Below are 14,749 nucleotides of genomic sequence, written 5' to 3' on the forward strand. Positions count from 1 at the left end.
ACAGTATCTATGAAAATTAACCTGATGACACTAATCATGCATCCTTGTTCTCTATCATGCTAGTCTACAAAGTTTAACATATACAAACCACCACCCATATTTTGAGTTCCTATTCTTTCAAAAAAAGGAGCCCTGGTGAACAGTGGTTAAGCACTCAGCTATTAACTGAAAGGCCAGCTGTTCGAACCCACCAGCCGCTCCAGCACTCTGTGGCAGAAAGACGTGGCAATCTGCTTCTACAAAGGCTACAGCCTTGGAAACCCTATGGGGCAGTTCTACTCTGTCCTACAGGGGAGCTATGAGTCAGAATTGACTCAACGGCAATTTATTTTTATTTTTTAATTCTTTCAACAGCTGATAAGAACTCTGTCATTTTATAGTCCTAATCAGAGGGCTGATAACCAGTAGCAACACAACACTACTCATAGAAAAGAAAAAAATTCAGATATTTCATTCTTTTAATATTACGTCTGCAAATATTGCTTAGATCTTCAAATTTAATGACAATATGTATGAATCGCAGAAAAGCTGACATTGTAAAGAAGTGACTGCTAAATGAAAAATAACTTGTAAACACATCATTTAGGCAAAAATTCTCATTACAATATGAATATTCAGATTATGAAATGTCAGAGAAAGAAGTGATTTTAGAGATAGTCTAGTCCTATTTATTCATTTATATAGATGAGGAAACTAAACCACAGAGTAATTAAATGGCTTAAACTAAATAATACTGCAAGATCATGGCAGAAGTAAGTCTGGAACCTAAATCTCCTAGTTCTTAACGCACAGTTCTTTCCACCGCATTCACTGAACAACATGTACTAAGTGTCTTCTAGCTTTAAGGAACTGTGCTAGAATACAAGGGATTCTTTCTCTCAAAAAGATATTCCCTATTAAAAGATACAGAAAAATGCATTATACAAAATTAGACAATAACAGCATTCATTAAAACTATTATTCTTGGCCACTGAAAAACAAAGCTAGTGGTAAGAAATTTCACTAAATGCAGTGAGAAAGAGATACTTAACCTTCTTCTACAGAGACTATTAAGTTATGAGGTTTCTATGATGGAACTTTGTAGCACCTCATGTGAGATATTCAAATCTGCCAGGAGCTCCTTGGAAACTCTACAGGGCAGTTCTGCTCTGTCCTCTAGGGTCGCTGTGAGTTGGAATCGACTCGGCAGCAGTGGGTTAGTGGGTAATGTGAGATATATGCTATAAAAAGCTTTATCCTGATCTTCCTTCAATTTCTACACTGATCTCAGCGCCTATACTACGTGGCTTAGATCTTTAAAAAAGTTACATGTTAGTGTATTTTGCATTGTAAAGCCAATAATGGGGACTGGGGGGAGAGTGGCCTGCTTCTGGTATGACTCAGTAAAAAATAAAAAAAAAATTTTTTTTTTGGTATGACTAAGCTCCTATCAAATCAACCTTACCATTGATAACAACTATAAACTCTGAACAAAATTAAAAAAAAAAAAAAATCTACCTGAAGACAGAGTGAACGAAACACAGGCAGAAACTAAGAGCCATTGACAGTTGGAAGGAGACACCAGTACTGGGTAAATTTCCCAGGTTTAGGGCTTTTAGCTGAGGGTAGGACCCAGCATGCCATGCAAGGCAGCTAAACTATGATGAAAAACCAGAGTCTCGTTGGCTTGAAGAACCAGAGGACAGGGGGCTCAGCGTTCAACTAAAGTCTCTAGTAAGTGAGGGAATGTGATCATTAAGGTTGTATGTCAACTTGGCTGGGCCATGATTCTCAGTGTTTGGCAGCTATGATGTAGTTTGGCAGTCATATAATGATGTGATCACTTCCATGACGAAATTTGATACAATGTGATCACCTCTACGATAGGATCTGCTATGAGTGGCCCATTAGTTGAAAGGGAGTTTTCTTGGGGGTGTGGCCTATGTCCAATACAGGTCAATTTTCTGGCAAGGCTCGTAGGCTTTTGCTTATTCTGGATCCTGCAGCTGGCTCCTGTTTGTCTGACCTCTGGTTCCTGGGACCTGAGCGAGCTAGCAGCATACCTGCTGTCTTGTCTGCTGATTTTGGGATTTATCATCAGTCTTTGCTGCCTGTGAGCCAGGGCCCTGCTGTCTGACTTGCTGATCTTGGGTTTGCCAATGCCTGCAGCTACGTGAATCAGGAGAAGCTGCCAGCCTGACTCACCAACTTGGGACATTCCAGCCTCTAGGCCGCGTGAGCTATTTCCTTGATATAAATCTCTCTCTCTATATTTATACGCTTTACGGGTTTTGCTTCTGTGGAGAATCGTCTAGCCTAAAACAGCAAATAAGTCCTAAAAAAGACAGAGCCACAGATGAGCACCCCCAGATTCTATGTACAAATTCTGCCTAAATATTTGACCCCTGAACCAACATTCACAAGGCATACTCCAATCAGTCCAGGTAAAGCTAGAAGAGCTGAATTGAAATTTGAGAGGTCACCTACTATGGGGGAAATAGTTTTCAGTATAAATTTAGCTAAGTTAAATGCTTGCTTTAAAAACAAAACATAAAACCAAATATTCTTAGAGGAACAAAACAGAAACCAGGGTTTCTATCATTCACAACATTCAGGATACAATCCAAAATTATGTGTCACAGAAAGAAATGAGAGAACATGACCCATTCTTAAGAGAAAAGATAATCAACAGACATCAACCCAGAATGACCTGAATGTTGGAATTAGCAGACAAAGATTTTAAAGTGGCAATTATAACTACACTCAAGGATGTAAAAAAATATACACTCATAATGATTGAAATGTTAGGAAATTTAGCAGAGAATAAAACATATGAAAGAGAATCAAATGGAAATTCTAAAACTAAAATGAAAATATAGTATCTGAAATTTTAAAAGTCACCAGATTGGCTTAACAGCAGAGTGGAGATGACAGCAGTCAATAAAACAGAAACTACCCAATCTGAACAGCAGATTAAAAAGAAAAATGAACAGCGACTCAGGGCCTATCCAAAATGCTGACATATTAGATTCCTAAGAGAAGACAGAAAATGCTTCAGAAAAAAATATTTAAAAAAACAATGGCCAAAATTTCCCCAAATTTGGTGAAAAACAAATTTACATATCCAAGAAGCTCAGAAAACACCAAGCAGGATTAATACAAAGAAAATGACACCTAAGTATTTCAGGGTCAAGCTGCTAACCACCAAAGATAAAGTGAAAATCTTGAGAGCAACCAAAGAAAAATGACACTGTCAACACAGAATTCTATAAGCAGCAAAAATATCCTTCAACAATAAAGGCAAAAGAAGACAATTTCAGATAACAGAAAACTAAAAAAGTCATCACCAGCAGACCTATAACTGAAGAACTGCTAAAAGGAACTTCTTCAGGCTGAAGGAAAATAAAACCAGATGAAATTCTGATCTTCAGCATAGAATGAAGATCATAAAAAATAGCAGGTAAATGTAAAAGACTATTTTTCTTCTTTTTAATTTCTTTCATATGCATAAGACTCTTTAACCAAAAATTATAACACTGTACTAATGTTTTTTTTTTTATTAATGAGTTTATAACATATGCAGATGTAATACATATGACAACTACAAAGGATAAACCCATACTAAACCCACTTCTGTCCAGTCGATTCTGACTCTTGGCGACCCTATAGGACAGAGTACAATTGCTCCATACGGTTTCCAAGGAGTGGCTGGTGGATTCAAACTGCTGACCTTTTGGTTAACAGCTGTAGCTCTTAACCACTGGGCCACCAGGGCAGTTAAACATTTTGGTTAGACATTTTGTACATTTTATGTGAAGTGGCACTATATTAACTCTACAAGTTAAGGAAAATACAGTAATCAGTATGTATGCACCTAATAACATATTCAAAGTATATGTAGTAAAAATTAACACAATTAAAGGGGGAAACAGACAATTTCTCTATCACAGTTGGAGATTTTAATACCTCCTGCCCCCAGCAACTGATAGAGCTAGACAAAAAAAAAAAAAAAAAAGACTTCAAAGACTATCTTAACAACCCAATCAACTGCCTTGATATAATGGATATTTATAGAACATTAGACCCAACAACTGCAGAATACATGTTCTTTTCAAGTACACACAGTATGTTCACCAAGACAGATCATATGCTGGTTCATAAAACAAGTCTCAACAAATTTAACAAACTGAAATCATACAGAGTATGCTCTCTGATCAAAATGGAATTCAATTAGAAATCAGTAACAATAAGATAGCAAGAAAAATCCCCATGTATTTGGAAAATAAACAATCCATTTCTACATAATTCACGAGTCAAAGAAAAAACATAAAGGAAACTAGGAATTATTTTGAATCGTCTGAAACTGAAATTCAGCATATCAAAATTTGTGGGATTCAGCTAACACAATGCCTAGAAGGAAGCTTAAAGGTTTAAATACTTACGTTAGAAAAGAAAAAGGGTCTAAGATGGCCAAGCTTCTGTACCTTACTTATGTCACTAGAAAAAAAAGAGCAAAGAAAACCCAAATAGTAAAAATAAAAGCAGAAATCAGTGAAGTAGAAAACAAAGGGTAGAAAATATAAAACTAAAAGTTAATTCTATGGAAATAACAAAATCAATAAACCCCTAAATAGACTGATCAAGAAAAAAGAGAGAATACAGATTATTAATATCAGGACTGAAAGAGAGGTGATAACTAAGATCCTATAGGCTTTTATTAAAAGCATAAAAAGGGAGTATTATAAAAAACAATGCCAAGAAGTTTGACAACTTACATGAAATGGATAAATTCCTTGAAAAATATAACTTTCTAAAATGGACACTTATGGAACAGAAAATCTGAATATCCCTAAAAAGGAATTGAATTTATCATCTAAAACTCTCCCAAGAAAGAAAGATTCAGCCACCTTAAAACCTTGATTGAGTTCTAGCAAATACTTAGAGAAGAAATAACATTCATCTTAAACAAACTCTTTCAGAAAATAGAGGAGGGATCAGTTCCTAACTTGTTTTATGACGCCTGCGTAACACTAATATCAAAATGTAACATAGAAATTACAAAAAAAAATTACAGATTACCTCCCTTCATGAACAAAGACAAAAAAATTCTTTAGATAATATTAGCAAATTGAATCCAGCAATATACAAAAAGGATAGTACATTATGACCAAATAGAGTTGATCTTAGGATTACAAATTTAGTTCAACATTAAAAAAATTAATCAATGTAATCTATATTATCAGAATAAAGAGAGGAAATCATGTGATCATTTAAATAGGTGTAGAGAAAGCATTAAACAAATGAGTTAATGATAAAACTTTTCATGATAAAATCTCTCAGCAAACTTCAATCTAAAAAAAAACCCACAAGTAACAATGTACTCAATACTGAAATATCAAACACTTCCCCTGTATCATGGTTAACAAGACAAGGAAGCCTACTCTAACCACTTCTATTTAAACTCTACTGAAGGTCCTAGCCATTACAGTTAAAAAAAAAAAAAAAAAGCCTACATATAAAAGTAAAACTGTATTTGCAGATGACATTATTGTTTATGAAGAAAGTCTAATGGATTTAAAACCTGTTTTAAACTAAATGTAGGCAGTCCCCAGGTTAAGAACAAGATCCATTCCTATGTCTTCAATTTGAATTTGTAGGTTAAGTCAGAACAGGTGCATATGGTTCTTATTTAGCCTTATTTTAGTGCAAGAAAAGGCTGGAAGCCTTTCAATGATTTAAAAGCTGCATACACGTGAAGGAGATGGTGATGAATTTCTTGCGAGTAGGGGCTGGTTCAATCGTTTCAAAGTGAGGGCAAATTTACATAATCTCTTAGTTATTTAGTGCTGCTGTAACAGAAATACCACAAGTGGATGGCTTCAAAAACAGTTTATTCTCTCACAGTTTAGTAGGCTAGAAGTTCAAATTCAGTGTGTCAGCTCCAGCGGAAGGCTTTCTCTCTGTCGGCTCTGGAGGATGGTCCTTGTCATCAGTCTTCCCCTGGAATAGGAGCTTTTCAGCACAGAAACCCCCAGTCCAAAGGACATGTACTCCAGGCTCTTCTTGCTTGGTAGTGATGAGGTCCTTCATCTCTCTGCTTGCTTCTGTCTTTTATATCTCCAAAGAGATTGATTTAAGACACAACCTAATCTTGTAGATTGAGTCCTGCCTCATTAACATAACTGGCCTCTAATCCTGCCTCATTACCGTCATAGAGGTAAGACTGACAACACATAAGAAAAGCACATCAGATGACAAAATGGTGGACAACCACACAACACTGGGAATCATGTCCTAGCCACCCTGACATATATTTTTGGAGGACACAATTCAATCCATGACACATAACATTAAAGGGCAAGTATGAGTGGTCCATAAATTGGAAGTTCGTAACTTGGGGACTACCTGAAGTGAATTTAATAAGACCACAGGATATAAAATTAATACACAAAAATCAACTTACATGTATACACTAGTTGCAAACAATTTGAAAATAACATTTTTAAAAATTCCATTTATACCAACTATAAAGATATTCTGAAATAAAATTAACAGAAGGCTTGCAAAACTTCAATGTGCAAACTGCTAGGAGAAATTAAAGAAGATCCAGGAATAGGAGAGATATACCATGTTCATGGATTGGAAGAACAATATTGTTAAACTGTCAGTTCTCTCCAAATTGCTCTACAGTTTAAACACAATCCCAATCCTACCATGCTTTTTGTCAAAATTCACAAGCTGGTTCTAAATTTGACACAGAAAATGGAGCAAAGGACCTAGAATATTCAAAGCAATCTTGAAAAAAATCACAAAGTTGGAGACTTATACTACCTGACTTCAAGACATACTGTAAAGCTATGGTAAATCAAGATAGTCTGATAATAGCATAAGGATTGAAAAACAGATCAAGGAAACTGAATGGAGCCCAATTCCATACTTATATAGTCATTTGATTTTTTACAAGGTCATCAATACAATCCAAATGAGTAAGAAAACTTTTCAACAAATGATGTTGAAACAACTGGATATCTATACAGGAAAAAAGAAACCTTGACTCCTGTCTTGTACCATACATAAAAACTAGTTTTGATCATAAGCCTAAATATGAAAGCTAAAACTATAACTAGAAGAACATCTTTGTGATTTGGGAGTAGACAAAGCATTTGTTAGGGACAATATAGAAAGCACTAACCATGAAAAAAAAAATGCTAAATTAGAGTTCATTTAAAGCTTCTGCCAAAGATGTTATTAATATAATGAATAGTCAAGCCACAGAGTTTTCGTATTGGCAAAATATATATCTGACAAAGGACTATTATCTAGACTATATTAACAACCCAATAAAAAATGGATAAAAGATTTTAGCAGACACTTCACAAAGGAAATATATACAAACCACATAAGCACCAAATAAAGTGCTCATTATCATTAGTCATCAGGAAAATGCAAATTAAAACCACAACGAGATACTATCACACACCCACCAAAATGGCTAAAATTAAAAAAGACTGACAATACGGTTGATGAGGATATGGAGCAATTGAATCTCATACATTGGTGGGAATACACATGATACAACCACTTTGGATAAATGTCTGCCAGTTTGTTATAAAACTGAACATGCGTTCCAGCAATTCTACTTTTGGTTATTTTACCAAGATAAATAAATATATATATACACAAAAAGACTTGTATAAAAATGCTCATTAAAGCTTTATTTATAACAGCCCCCAAATGAAAACAGCCCTGGCGTCCACCAATAGAATAATGGATAAACAACCTGTGGGCTATGCATACAATGGAATACTACTTGTCAAAAAAAAAAAAAAATATATATATATGTATATGATTATTGGAACACATAACAATGTTGATGAATCTCAAAAACATTATGCTCGATGAGAAGCTTCACACAAAAAAATAATATGTAGTATGGTTCCGTTCATATGAAGTTCCAGAATAGGCAAAACTAATCTATGGTAGGGAAAAAAAATCAGAACAACCGCTGCCTCCAGAAGATGCAGATGAGGATTTACTGGAGAGAGGCAGGAGGGAAGCTTCTAGGATGTTCTATATCTTAATAGGGTTTTGTTGCACATGCATATGCATTTATCAGAACTAATCAAATGGTATACTTAACATCTGTGCATTTCACCGTATGTAAATTTACTTCAAAAGAAAAAAAATAGTGAACACTAGTTACTGATATGCATGATGATGATTTGGGAAGAAGTCTGCAACTCTGAAATGCATCAAAAAAAGAAGAGGGTTAAATGGATGGATAGAGGAATGGATAGATGGATCAAACAAAACAAAACAAACCTGTCAAGTAGATTCGGGCTCATAGCGACCCTTTGGATAGAGGAGAACTGCCGCACAGGGATTCCAAGGAGCAGCTGGTGGATTCAAACTGCTGACCTTTTGCTTAGCAGCCAAGCTCTTAACCACTGAACCACCAGGGTATGCTGTTACTGTTAGCTGCCATGAGATCAACCCTTGACTCACAGCGACCCTGTACACAATATGATTGAACTGTTGTGGTTGATAGGGTTTTCGTTGGCTGATTTTTCAGAAGTAGATGGCTTAGGCCTTTCTTCCTAATTTGTCTTTGTCTGGAAGGTCCACTGACACTTGTTTAGCATTACAGCAACATGCAAGTCTCCACCGACAGATGGACAGTGGCTGCACTTAAGGTGCATTGGCCGGAAATTGAACCCAGGTCTTCTTTACGAAAGGTGCAGTAATATATGTGGTGGGTATGTGGGTGTTCACTAGAAAATTCTGTCAATTTTTGTTTTTCTTTGTTTCAAATAGAATGTTGAAAGAAAAAAAAACCTAGTATCATCTTTCTTAATATGGCTAAGACTGTGTCCTAGGCTGAACTGTCAATGTTAAGGATTCTGGCCACCATCTAAGAAAATCTGGTTGACCAAGGGAGGAAATAAAAGTGGTCAACACATACAATGAGAGCGTGAGGAATGGGGAGCATTAGAGCCAAAGCCCAGAAATCCAGGTTCTGAGGCCTACCAGAAATAAGGCCCAGTGCAGTAAGGTGAAAGATTGCTTTCAATGCAGTCTGCTTTCTTCATAGCTCTGTAAGTCTATAAAATTTGTTTTCTATGCCTGGTACCCAAGATTACCTAGCAGTCTAGCTTTTCCAAGACATATAAGGACATAGTTGAAGGATTTAAAGTCATTGATGGAAGAAAAAACGAAGGAACGGAAATGAATTAAAAATTCCACAAGGAGAAAGTATGACTCACCCACTTCTTGATGGGTAACCACCCTTTTAAATTGCATCTTTTGAAAACAGCCAAGCATTAAAGATTGAATGTAAAACTGCTTCTGGGCATGCTGATTAAAAAGGAATGAAACTATTTTAAAAGGTTGTTCTGAGTTATTTGACGACATTTGCATTCTGGTGAACGGGTGACTCAGATCCCATTGCCGGTCCTTCTAATCTCCAGAGCTATGATTTTTATAGGATGGCAGTCATCAGTAATTGTTGCTCTCTGGAGACTGTTAACAGTCTCAGTCCAGCTGATAATAATGAGTGATTATCACTCTGTTTGATTCAATGAGCCTTCAGAGAAACTATACCTACTTTGTCCTTGAACTCCCTGTTCACTCAGCCTTCTGGTTTTTCCATCTGCAAGAATATAGCATACTGCTAAGCTGCCATAAACGATAACCAGGTCCAGCTTGTTAGAGTTTTTCCTTACCCTAACTCCTAATCTACTAGTAAGACGCAGAACTTTAATTTGGTTAGAAACACAAGAATAAAGCAGAGACAGTAGAGCTAATAGTAAAACTTGACCCTAATTTCAACAAAGAAGTTTTAACCTTAAACATTGTTGACTCATGTTAAAACCCAGTGCCACTGAGTCGATTCCGAGATTCACGTTACAATATGTAATTTTAACTTAATTTAAAATTATTTTTTTAAAAACTTACTAAGCTGCTGGAAGTTAGTGTTACAACTGTGTGATAAGCAAGTGAAAACAATTGATATCAACTAATACTAAAAGAAAATTCATCATTGCTTTACATCTCAGAGGTGGGCCACACTGGGTAAACCTGACCAGTTTTCACAAAAACCCTCTATGCAAGATAACATACGGAATGGTAAGGTAAATATCTCATCCAAAAACTGTGAAGGGCATATATTAAGTCAAAAACACAGTTTCTCTGGGCTGATCTTTGTTTCACAAATATGTTAACGTTTGAAAATAATTTTCTACATCTCTAGTTCCTTACTAGAAACCAGAGTACTAACTATTTCTTCAAATAATAGAAAGTTTCCCGAAAAACAAAGCGATTCTATTATAGGGAGTGTGTACTAAAAATTTATCTCAACAAAGCAAACAAGATGCCACAAATCAACTTTTTTCAGTTTATCTCATCAAGTATGGGGACCACGAGAAAGAGCAAAACATGTAAAGTGTGGGTTGGCAGTATTCAGTATAACATTTATGGATGGTTTTATGGCTCCCAGATTGTACTTTTACTACTTCCCAAGAGCCATTCATGAGATACGTTGCAATGAAGTCTCAAATGATACATAAATTTTTATCTGAAAGTAAAATGTTTGTTGCTCTCTTGAGGTAAATTCAGGAACAAAGACAGACCAACGCTGGCTTTGCCTAGTCCCTTAGAGAAAGAGGCTTTCTTTTCCAAAGCGTTTTTTCTATCAAACACATCGTGAATGAAGCTAGCTAGTTATAATACAAAAAAACTCACTTTCATCCCCCAAAACAGACAACTTACATCCAAATACCACTAGGCACTAGAATATGTCCGTAAAAATAAAGAAAGCTAAAACTTCATACCAAGAATGAAGCAATTTTTTGTTTCAATTGATGCAAATGTCAAACTAGCTGCATCCTAAAAATTCATTATACTTTTCTCAGTTGGCCTGCCCCATATAGCCCAGGGGAGCAAAACTATAGACTATGAAAAGCTTTGTGGCAAACTTTTATGGGGATGTAGGGGTAGGGGAAACATGTCCAGATATTTATAGCTCAATAGCACATTAACATGCAAAGTCTTCAATACAAAAACAGCTTCACTGAGAAAAAGAGTATTTAAGTATATAAGCTTGGGAAGAAAAATGAATGGTCTGGATAAATCACCTTGCTCAGGAATTCTCAGAATTGAATGAATTTTAGTCATCAACCCTCTGAGGTACTGCTGCCATTCCAGTGTCCTGGGACTTTGATTAATTAAGGTTGTTTTTCCTCAAATCACATTTTATTTACGGTACTGGAACTACAGTTTGATCTTCAGTATTATTAAGAGGAATGAGTTAGATTACATCACTACTCCTCAAGTCTGAAAGACTTCAGTGTTTTACTAAGCATGACTCATTCATGAATGATTAAGGTTTTGAACGAGTGGTAAAAATATGATCACCATCTCCTCCTGCTACTAAAGTCCCTCTGCTACTAAAGTACCTGTGGGGGAAAGCAATCACACTGGCCAGCTGTTGCTAAAAGTCTAGATTCATGGCCATAGAATTAACCTGTAACATTCCCTGGAGTCAATCAAAGTAGGCTACTCCCTACACACTCTCCCAGTTGCCTAACTCTTTATATAGGTGCCTCAAGCTATACTTGATATTTATTTAAACTCATAAAATATCCTCTCTATTCATTTTTACAAGCCTGAAGGGGAGTAAAGGAAGTTAAATGGATAGAGGAAAAAGGGAGGGCACAAAAAAGATGTTCTTCACTCCAATTCCAAGAGGTCAATATTTGATATACAGGTTGATCATTCATTCAAAATTCATTCCCAAGTTTACTTAATGCTTACTATGTGCCAAGAATTGCTTTAATTACAGGGTAATGAAAAACAACTTTAGGTCCGTTTAAAATTTGGTCTATTTACTACACTGCAATAAACTCTCTAAAAGGCAGCACAATTTGAACGATTTCATACTTAGTTACCATATGAACCTTCACCTCAGCTGCCCTGACCTATAAGTAAAGCAAGAAAATGCCCGAAATGGGTGGGAAGGGGGTAGGGGTGTACAAGAATTAAAGAGAACCATATTCCTTTCAATATTTCCAAGCTTTAATGGTGTTCTCTCTTTAAATTTTTGCACCTAGTACAGTCTCTAGCATTACATAGCAAAGTTTACATCTCCATTCCACTTGTTTAACTCTGGGCAAACTGCTTAATCCCTCTGTGTAAAACAGGAATAATTTGAATACTTAACTCAACACCTTACTGCGAGGATTAAATAAGTGAATAAAACACCTACCACAATGCTGGACACATTGTATACAGAGCAAATGCAAACATCTTCCTTTGCTCCTATTTCCCAAGCCCCTTTCTCCTCAGCGCTAAAACCTATGATTAGATGATGATCATTCTAATACCTCGACTATGCATTTATACATATACGTCCACGTACACGAAAATGATAAGATTATTCTATAACAACTGCTCTAAAACTTGCTTTTTTCACTTAGTACACTTGGAGATCTGACACTTCGCCATTAGGCAATCTCATCCACTTATAGGGCTGTAAATAACATCTATGAGCTGATAATCTCCATTTATATTGTCAGACCAGACCTCTCTTGGATACCCAACACCCTAGCTGGCATCTCCACTTGAATGTATCCTAGGCATTTTAAACTTAAAATATCCAAAATAAAACTCTTAATTTTCTCCCATAAAACTGCTCTTCCCTGCCATCTCAGTATATGGCACAGCCCTCCAACCATTTCCTAAAGCCAAAACCTGGTGTCCTCCTTGATTCCTTCCTCTCCCTTACCCCTCAACAGCCAATCCAAAGTCCTGCCAGTTGCACCAATAAAATTTACCTGTAGTCCATCTTCTCTACCACTACTGCCACCACCTCCTGAGTAAGGATGGATATAATAGTCTCCTGCCTGGTCTCCTATTTTTTCTCTTTTATCCCTCGAATCCATTAGCCAGACAATAGTTAGAATATTCTGCATACTTATCAACCAGAATATGTCACTCCCCTGCTTAAACCTATTCATCTACTTCCTACTACATTTCAAATAAAATTTAAACTCCTTGAAAGCATGTATAACTTGGCCCTTGCCTAATTCTCTCATTTCATGCCATTCTCTCCCTTGCTCACTGCTATCTAGCCACACAGGCCTTCTCTCTGTTTCTTGAACATCCCAAGCTCTTTTCCATTTTAGTGCCTTTGTCTTTGTTATTCTTTCTGTTTGGAATATTCATTCGGTTCTTGGCCTGACTCTTCCTTATACTTCAGGTCTCGGCTTGAACAGCACCATATCATCTAAAGCACAACCCTATTTATTCTTTATCACTGCAGCCTATTTCCATCACAGCACTTGCTATTTGTTAATTAGTAGAATGTAAGCACAACGAAGGCAACGACAGTATCTGTATTGTTCACATGTTGTTCCCAGTACCTAAAACAGTGCATGGTACATAGCGGACTCTGAATAAACATTTGTTAAATACAAAAAGAAACAGTACACAAGCAACTACCCAGGTGTCCCTGAAACTTCTGAAAATAAAAGCTATTTTAAGACTTTCTCATTCAAGTATATGAAACATTAGTATTCTTCCTGATAAAGATTAAGAACAGGGTATCAAAACAATGTACAACTCTCAATTAAAATTCAGTACAAGTAAATGATTGCATCTGTAAACATAAATTATTTAATCGTATTAATAGCTATTAATAAGTCTTGCTTGCTGAAGGTGAAGAGGACTTGAAGCACCTACTGATGAAGATCAAAAACTACAGCCTTCAGGATGGATTATGCCTCAACATAAAGAAAATAAAAATCCTCATAACTGCATCTAATAAGCAACATCACGATAAACAAAGAAAATACTGAAGTTGTCAAGAATTTCATTTAACTTGGGTCCACAATCAACACTCATGGAAGCAGCAGTCAAGAAATCAAACGAAGCATTGCATTGGGCAAATCTGCTACAAAAGACCTCTTTAAAGTGTTAAAAAGTAAAGATATCACCTTGAAGACTAAGGTGCGCCTGACTCAAGTCATGGTGTTCTCAATCGCCTCATATGCATGTGAAAGCTGGACAATGAGAAAGGAAGACTGAAGAATTGACGCCTCTGAATTGTAGTGTTGGTGAAGAATACTGAATATACCATGGACTGCCAGAAGAATGAACAAAACTGTCTTGGAGGAAGTACAGCCAGAATGTTCCTTAGAAGCCAGGATGGATAGACTCTGTCTCACATACTTTGGACATGTTATCGGGCCGGATCATTCCCTGGAGAAGGACATAATGCTTGACAAAGGGTCAGCAAAAAAGAAGACCCTCAACAAGATGGATTGACACAATGGCTGAAACAATGGGCTCGCAGGACTGGGCAGTGTTTCGTTCTGTTGTACACAGGGTCACTATGAGTCAGAAATGACTCGACAGCACCTAACAACAACAACAAATAGTAGTCACTTGTTTTGTTGATTTAATAGCAGCTTTTTTTTTAAGTGTTACAGTAAAGAGCTCTCCCACTTTTCTAGTGTGGGCTGAAAACTCAACTAGCCCAAGCAAAACTACTCATGCAATTTAAACTAGCATAAGGCTAAAAAGATCTTTACAAACCACGACTGTGAATCGCTCCTTATTCGAGGACACTACTATGGCAATGAGCCATACTCATTTTTCAAAAAGGAATTATTTCAATGAAAATACTCTTTTCTCACAACACAGAAAAGACTACACGAAACAGAAAGCGGATATAAAACAAAAGGAATTCTTGTATGCTGCTGTTAGGAGGGAT

General features: G+C 36.3%; 1 protein-coding gene across 2 annotated transcripts in view; it reads right to left on the bottom strand.

The window, feature by feature from the left end:
- ELP3 (elongator acetyltransferase complex subunit 3) overlaps window positions 1–14,749 on the bottom strand; it is a 115,758-nt gene that overhangs the window by 79,096 nt on the left and 21,913 nt on the right. The gene's annotated exons all lie outside the window — the stretch shown is intronic.

Source organism: Loxodonta africana, chromosome 19 (genome assembly GCF_030014295.1).
Source record: "Loxodonta africana isolate mLoxAfr1 chromosome 19, mLoxAfr1.hap2, whole genome shotgun sequence".
NCBI classification, from domain to species: domain Eukaryota; kingdom Metazoa; phylum Chordata; class Mammalia; order Proboscidea; family Elephantidae; genus Loxodonta; species Loxodonta africana.